This window comes from Panthera onca, chromosome D2, assembly GCF_046562875.1.
Source record: "Panthera onca isolate mPanOnc1 chromosome D2, mPanOnc1 haplotype 2, whole genome shotgun sequence".
Taxonomy (NCBI): Eukaryota; Metazoa; Chordata; class Mammalia; order Carnivora; family Felidae; genus Panthera; species Panthera onca.
The window spans coordinates 75005347-75012436 of NC_138349.1; the positions used below are offsets into that span (position 1 = coordinate 75005347).

Consider the following 7090-nt stretch of genomic DNA (forward strand, 5'->3'; position numbering starts at 1 on the left):
GGATGCTGGGCAGACATTCTTTGTTTCTTTTCTTCCATCTCTGTTGAATTCCCTCCCCCGCCCCCCCGCACTCCCCCCCCCCACTCCCCACCAGCGCTTCTGCCCCAGGCAGGCCCGTCTGCCCACTGTCCCCACACATCCCTCATTCACGCTGGGTTCCAGCCAAGCACCGTCCTGCCTCTTTCTCCTGGTCACACTTCCTCTTCCAGAAGCCGGCTTAACGCTCACCTCGCTAAGCAGCCCCCCGCGGTGGGGCTGCAGGTAACCCCGGGGTCCTTCGGAGCACACACTGGCCAGGACGGCCCTGTGCCACCTGCCAGCAGCAGGGAGCGTCCTGCTTCCTCCCTGCCATCTCCCCAGATTGTCTGCAATGACTCCTTCGTGCTTCCCTTCTCCCTGGGGCGGCTTGTAACTCATCCGTTCACCCATCATCCGGCAGCTACTGGGCCCCCACTATGCTGGGTCGGCTCATTGCACGGTATTATTTTGCACCCACCGCCTGGGTGTCTTCTAAAGCTGGTTAGCTGCATGGGCATGTGGGCATTCTCTTCGCAACCAACATATCTTGAGGGATTCCTTTTGTCTTCTGGATGTTTTCTGCTGCTGGTCTCCTCACCGTTTTTACTCACCTCTTGGCCCTGGTGTGCGGTTTCAACCAATTTCTGTCCCTTCAACTCCCTTCGCAGGGCGGGGTCAGGGGTGAGTGGCACCTTAGTCAAAGCTCCTGGATTCTCTGAAATTGTTCAGCTACTGACTCACTGTGTGAGCCTGGACGAGTCACTTCCCTTTCTCACCCTCAGCTCTGCCAGCCTTACCAGGGCTAGAAGGAACGCGACGTCCTCGGAACGTGGGATGACTATAGAACCCACCGTCCAGCTGGCACTTTTGAGAGCAGGACGGGGTGTTAACAATTATGCTGAGACAGGTTTACTAAGAGGGGTGGTCCCCGGAACGTTCTAGAATCTCATGTGAAAATGGGGATAGGAGCAGGCTTTCCTTAGCTTACCACCTCCTGGCTCATGGGGGTAGAACGGCTGCTTGCTGCAGCCTGTGCCATTAGCTTTGCTCTAGAGAAGGGCCGAGAAACTCTGTCTTTCATACATTTCTAAGCATGTGAAAAAATAATCAGATACAACCCTGTAACACTCGGGGGGGGTGGTGTAGGGTCTGAAGAATGATGGGTGACACTGGGCAAAGCCATCATAGTGACAACGAAGGCTCTTATCTGCTCCTTGGAGGTCCCAGCCTCACGAGTTATGCCAGGCCCTGCCCCTCTGACATTTAAACTACCCTGATATCAAGCACTTGCCTATTTGGGGTATCGTAAATAACACGTGGCCATGTCGATTAAGCTGGGCTTGGAGGAAGGGCTAACAGAACTCCAGAACGGCCCCAAGGGTAGCCCCTACTATATTCTGAGAATTCAGTTGGCAGGAGCGTACCCATGCAAGATGTACATCTGGGCCGTGGCAGTCAGACCGAGCTCCTTCTCCTGGGAGGGGGCAGCCGGGCAAGAGGAGAGAACCAGCACGCAGTGTGCAGCATGATGGGGAATCGGCAGAAACAGAACTACCCAGGCTTGGCTCGGGAATCAGATACGCCAGGCAGGAATTCGCCCTTGGGAAGCTGTTGCTTAACCCTCTGGTTCCTCGGGCTCCCTGCCTCTTTGACAGAGGCCAAGGCAAACAAGGATTCCGGGTGAGACCAGACCGACCAGCCAATGCCAGCTCACTTGGGGTTAGACCGGGGCTGGGAGGGGCCCAGGCAACCCTGCAGGATGCCGGGTGCTGGGCAGAGCCCCAGGGGGAGGCAGGTTTCTGCAGCTCCCTTTTCCCAGTGGAAAAGCTCAGGATTCCCAAAGGCTGTTGGGCAAGAGTCTCAAATTGTCTTCAGACTGGGTCTAATCTAGCTAGAACCACTCAGGAGCCAGGATGTAGCTGGATCCAGTGACAGGCGTTGCTGAGAAGTGAAGAGAGGTCCGGCGACAACTGGGATCTCCAGTTGACCCAGTCTCAAGGGTGAGCCCAGCCCCTGGGTGTAGGGCTAGGATCTGTGGCCTTTGGCCAACAGCCAACAACTTGGTAAAGGGTTTCTTCCATTATCAGAGGGAAGGGAAGGGAAGGGGGAGAGGCATGGGAGATGGTTGTCTGGGTGTGTTTATTTTCTTTTAAAATATCAACTTGAGTGGGGGGTGCCCACGGGGACACGGAGGGCACGTCGATGGTCAGCCTGTTCGCTGGGCAATCCATGTAATCTCTGTCCTGCCCTGTATACTGTTGGCACTTGACCAATGGGTGAAACGCCCCCATCATGGCGGCCGTCTTTACGTGAGCATCTGGACGGCACAGAGGGCTTCTGACACTCACCAGGACTTCTTTCCCATTAAGAACGGACAGGCTGCAGCAGTCTGGAAGGAGACCACAAATGCACAAGTTCAGAGGACAAGCTGCTCCCAGGAGGTCACAAACAGCCTCAACAGTTCAAGAAGGTAAAAATTGGTGGTTGGAGGTGAGAGAAGCCAGCGAGGGAGGAAGACCGCGTCCCAAGGAGGCTCATGCTCACCACTGTCCAGGTTTTAAAACTCTAGTTTGCCCTGGGGTGCCTGGGGGGCTCAGTCGGTTCCACGTCGGACTCTTGGTTTCAGCTCAAGTCGTGATCTCACAGTTTCGTGGGTTCGAGCCCCGCAAGGGGCTCTGTGCCCACAGCCTTGACAGGGCGGAGCCTGCTTGGGATTCTCTGTCTCCCTCTCTCTCTGCTCCTCCCCCGCTCGAGCGGTCTCTGTCTCTCTCAAAATAAATAAATAAACTTAAAAAAAAAAAAATCAAGTTTGCTCTCTTCGGTCCCTTGGCTTTGAGGCTGTCTCGACAGACACGAGGAGAAGGCTCAGTACGTGGGAGACAGGCCATCTGGGCCGGGACCAAAGAGCTGCACATTCTCAGGTGAGTTCCCGTGAGTCACCAGCCCAGGCCTCTTTCTAGTTAAGCAGAGGCCATGCCCCAGTTTTGAACACCTGAAGGCCCTGCGGTGGTGGGTGAGGAGCCCGCCCTGATCTGCATACAATGGGGGACAATTGAAGGTCCAGGTTGGAGAACCAGAACTGAGAACCCACTGCCCTCCGTGCTGCCCCTAGGGGTCTTATCCCCTTATTCGCTACAGTGCTTCCTGGTCCCCCGAGCCATGCAAGCCTGGGTCCCCTCAATTCACTGGGGGTGGGGGGAAAGGGGGATGCCTTTTTGAGTAGTCCTTAGCCAACCCCTCTTCCACAGGGCAAGTCCCTTCTTCAAGGCCAGAGGTCCCCTGTTGACGTCACACCCATGGAGGGAGAAGAAACACCAAGAAGAGGTGAGGCGGTGACGTCGCCCTGTGTTCTCGCCGGGCTGAGGAGGTCTGTGCTCTACATTCTTCCGTGTTGGCTCAAGCCAAAGCCCCTGTGATGCAAACCAGGACGAGGTAGAGCCACTCCCGGATGCCGACATCTTTTGTTAAAGAACACGTGAGGTCACATACACAACAATCCCAACTGAGTTAATTAATTCACCTACTTATTCAGTGTGTGAAAATCCTCCCGGTTCTTGCTAAGTGAGTGAAAGGTGCAGTCTGGGTGGCTTTGGATCGTGTCTGGTTGATGAAAGACAGATACGGATACAAAACCTGTAAGTTCTCGAATGCCAGTCTACTGCCCCGGACAGCATTCAGAGGGGAGCTATTGGAAGTTGATAAGTAAAAAGAAAACAAACTTGCTTTTCTTTTTCTTAATGCTTCGCCCCTGCACAATAAGAGTTTACCTACAGACTCAGCAAACTCTGGAGTGCTGGGTGGTTCTGGGGACCAGCCAGGATGCTAGCTGCGGGGTGTGGGGTCCTTCGCCTACCGGTCCTGGTGGTTCAGCCAGTTGTTGACAGGGCCTCTCTGCTGTCCTGTGGCAGGAAATAAGGAAGCAGAGGCAGGGCAGTCGGGGGAGGGTTGGAGTGACCTAACCTTACCCTTTTAGGTCCGAGGGCCCTCCCTCAAGGCGCACACTGTGTGAGAAAGGGACCCACAGCTCAGGAACCAAAACAGACACACCCAGCCCAGTGACCTCCCCACCAGCCAGTGACCAACAGCAGCCAGTCAACAGCTCTCATCAAGAGGCTCTTATGTACATGACACCATGGGGGATCCAATTTCCTGCAGACCGTGGCTTGGGGTTTACGTAAGTCTAATTAGGGAAGTGAGAGGCACTTATATGAGAAAAAGAGTGGATAGACTATGGCCAAGGTAGGCTTGGGAGGAAATGGATATTCAGCATGGCAGTGCTGGGGGTCTTGGGGCTGGGCAGGAGCGGGGGTGGGGGTGGGGGGCTGTGGGAAATAAAACAGCAAAGGTAGGTTCCAATCAGCCTACGGATGTTCCTCAGGCTAAAGGTTTGGACTGCATTCAGAGGTCTGCCATGGAAAAGCTTTGGGAGGAGAGGCAGTATTTATTGAGAACCTATCATGTGCCATGGACTGTGGTTGGAACTGGTGGCTCAACCATGACTAAGACATGGTCTTTTCCCTTAGAGACCTTTCCCGTTTGGGGGATATGATGGATAAGAAACAGATAATTTCGGTAAAATGTGCTAAGTGCTGTGGCAGACATATTCACAGGTTGCTCCGGAGCCTAAGGACGAGGCTTGAAGCCTGGTCCGGTGGAAGGTGGGGAAGGGCAAGCAAGGAACCTCTTGGCACCAGAAGGAGCTGGAACTTTATCCTGAGGGCAGGGGAGAGACGCTGGACTGGAGGAAGGACCCAGAACGAAGGGAGTGGCAGGGAGGATGCGTGAGAACGTAGGAGGTAGCCAAACAGGGCAAAGGAGGAGGAGAATGGGAAATGCAGGAAGATCCGAAGAGGAAAGAACATCCGCCAGAATGTGACCGAACGTGGCTGGAGAGGAGACAGAGGCCGGAACTGAAAAGGGGCGAGTGAAATATGACAGAGAGGGACAGGCCCCTCCACAGCTCTCCGGATGGTGGGTCGCCTGGCCACGGGTGCTGCATGGAGCCTCAGGTGAAAGGGGCATTAGAATAGACGTATTAATTCTTTTTGTTATAGAAGGAGAAGGAGGAGGAGGAGGAGGAGAAGGAGAAGAAGAAGGAGAAAACTACCCCTGCCCTCCACCTCGCCCCCCGACCTCCCAAAGACCACCACCACGGCTAACACTCTGGAAATTTTTCTGCCGATGCATTGTCGGTTTTTATTTGGTTTTCATATTACTGTAATCATAACCATGTTTACAATCCTGCATCCCGCTGCACTTAAGATCCTGATGTGTGTATTTTTCTGCACGTTAAATTTATCCTGGTTGCTGCGAAGGTTTGTATTTATATATATATTTACATGCAAAGGCTCCCTTCACTGGTTTTCTCTTGGGAGAAAGAGGCTTCCCCTCACTGCCTCGCTCTAAGGTCTAAACTCCCAGAAGCTTTGAGGCACCTGCTGGGCAGAGGGAAGATTTCGGGTGATGGCAGTTCTCACCCGGAGGGGCTGGGGCCGGCAGGTCAGTTACTCCTGGCCGGGGACAGTTGTCAAGATGAAGAGGACAGGAAGGCGAATCTGGGCCAAGGCATGTAAAGGTGTTTCCTGGCTTTTTCAAGACCCTAGAGTGTCAGAGAAAGGGAAATGTAACATATTCTACTCGGAGAGGAAATAAATGTGTGGCCTGTCAACTAAGCCCTCGGAAGAGAGGTTTAATATCATATAGCGTTTACAGTGATGTTTCCTAAGAGCGACTTAGCCCTTCCCCTGCTGGGTACCATGATTAGGTAGGTATATGCAGCCGAGTAGGTAGGTATACGGAGCCGCGCTCTCTCTCCTTCCCCCTCCCTGTCTCCTCTCTCCCTTAACGCCTGGTGAAATGTCCAAAGGAGCCTCTGTTCAGTAATTACGACCACGAGCTCTCTTTGTCCCACGTGCCTGTCACTGTCCCCAGCCGTGGCTTGAGTGTTTCTCACGACACTACCAGGAGGTAGGTGCTATCCTAATGCCCAGGGAGGGTATCTCATTGTTCAAGGTCACTCAGCGAGAATGCGTCGGAGCCTGGATTTAAACCTAGGTCTCCTGACCCGAAAGCCCATTCCCTTAGCTGCTGCTCCAATACTCCCTTTTTCAATGCAGGACAGATCTTCAGTGGGATTTTGTTGCACAGATATGCATGCATTTCAAAGCTCTTTTTTAGAAGAGGTACCAAGAGGTCTGCATTTTTTGCAGTTCAGTGTTGGGTGACTGCTTTTTTGGGCCAAGTGTAAGAGCAACCCATAAAAAACTCTCTGCCTTTTCCTGAGCCATCCAGAAAAACACTTAGAGCTTTGCCCAAACAGCGCAGCCTGGCTGTAGACGTGTCAAGGCTTTGTGTTCGTCTGACATCCAGGGCCAAGGGCCGCAGAGCAAGGACAGCAGAGCAAGGACAGCGTGTTCCGCTGGCCTGATCTAATCAGAACACTGCCGCCACCGCACGCCTGTCTCCCACGTGTCCTAAAGAGTCCACCCTCCCATCCCCCAATGTCTCTGTTCCTGCCTCCATCGACCAGCAGGACAGAGTTTAAGGAGTAGAGAACTTTGTCGGGAAGAGGAAGTCACCAGCATCGATTTCAAAAGATCCTTCTGCGCGTCTCCCTTCCGTAAGACCCTTGCATGACTTTCTCGGGGGGCAGCAGCCCCGCCTGCAGTCCACCCGCCCCCACTTGCCACATGCTTCCTGCCCCAAATGTCAAGGTTTTCATCTGACCGTGATCTAATGAGCTGCATAAAATTACAAACAGCGAAATACCGTCTTATTTACAGTAATTTTCTGAAGTCATCACAAAAACCTCTCCTTAACGACGCCAACCTCCAGGTCATACCGATCACCAAGGAGAGGCCCAATCACCACAGCCACCCACCGCAACCTAAATCGGCTCGGAGCCCCAAGAGCCCGCTCGCCCTCGCTCGGTCCTCAGCCCAGGCGGGTTTTTCCATCCCGTGCCTTTTTGGCAACAGGGAGCCAGGGCACAGGGAACGCTCAGTTCCCTTTCCAGAAACTGGGGACACTTAAAAACATCTCCAGGCCGGCAGCCGGGATTCGGAGGAACGCC

At 53.8% G+C, this 7090-nt stretch overlaps 1 long non-coding RNA gene across 2 annotated transcripts; it reads left to right on the forward strand.

Annotated features, from left to right (window-relative positions):
- Window positions 1-2139: 2139 nt before the first annotated feature.
- LOC132685482 (uncharacterized) lies at window positions 2140-6783 on the forward strand. 2 transcript variants are annotated; one of them, XR_009613126.3, is made up of 4 exons: window positions 2140-2939; window positions 3267-3450; window positions 3992-4192; window positions 4629-6783. It is a non-coding gene; the product is annotated as an uncharacterized LOC132685482 (long non-coding RNA). The 2 variants fall into 2 exon arrangements; XR_014135385.1 differs by having other exon boundaries at window positions 3267-4192.
- The last annotated feature ends 307 nt before the right edge of the window (window positions 6784-7090 follow it).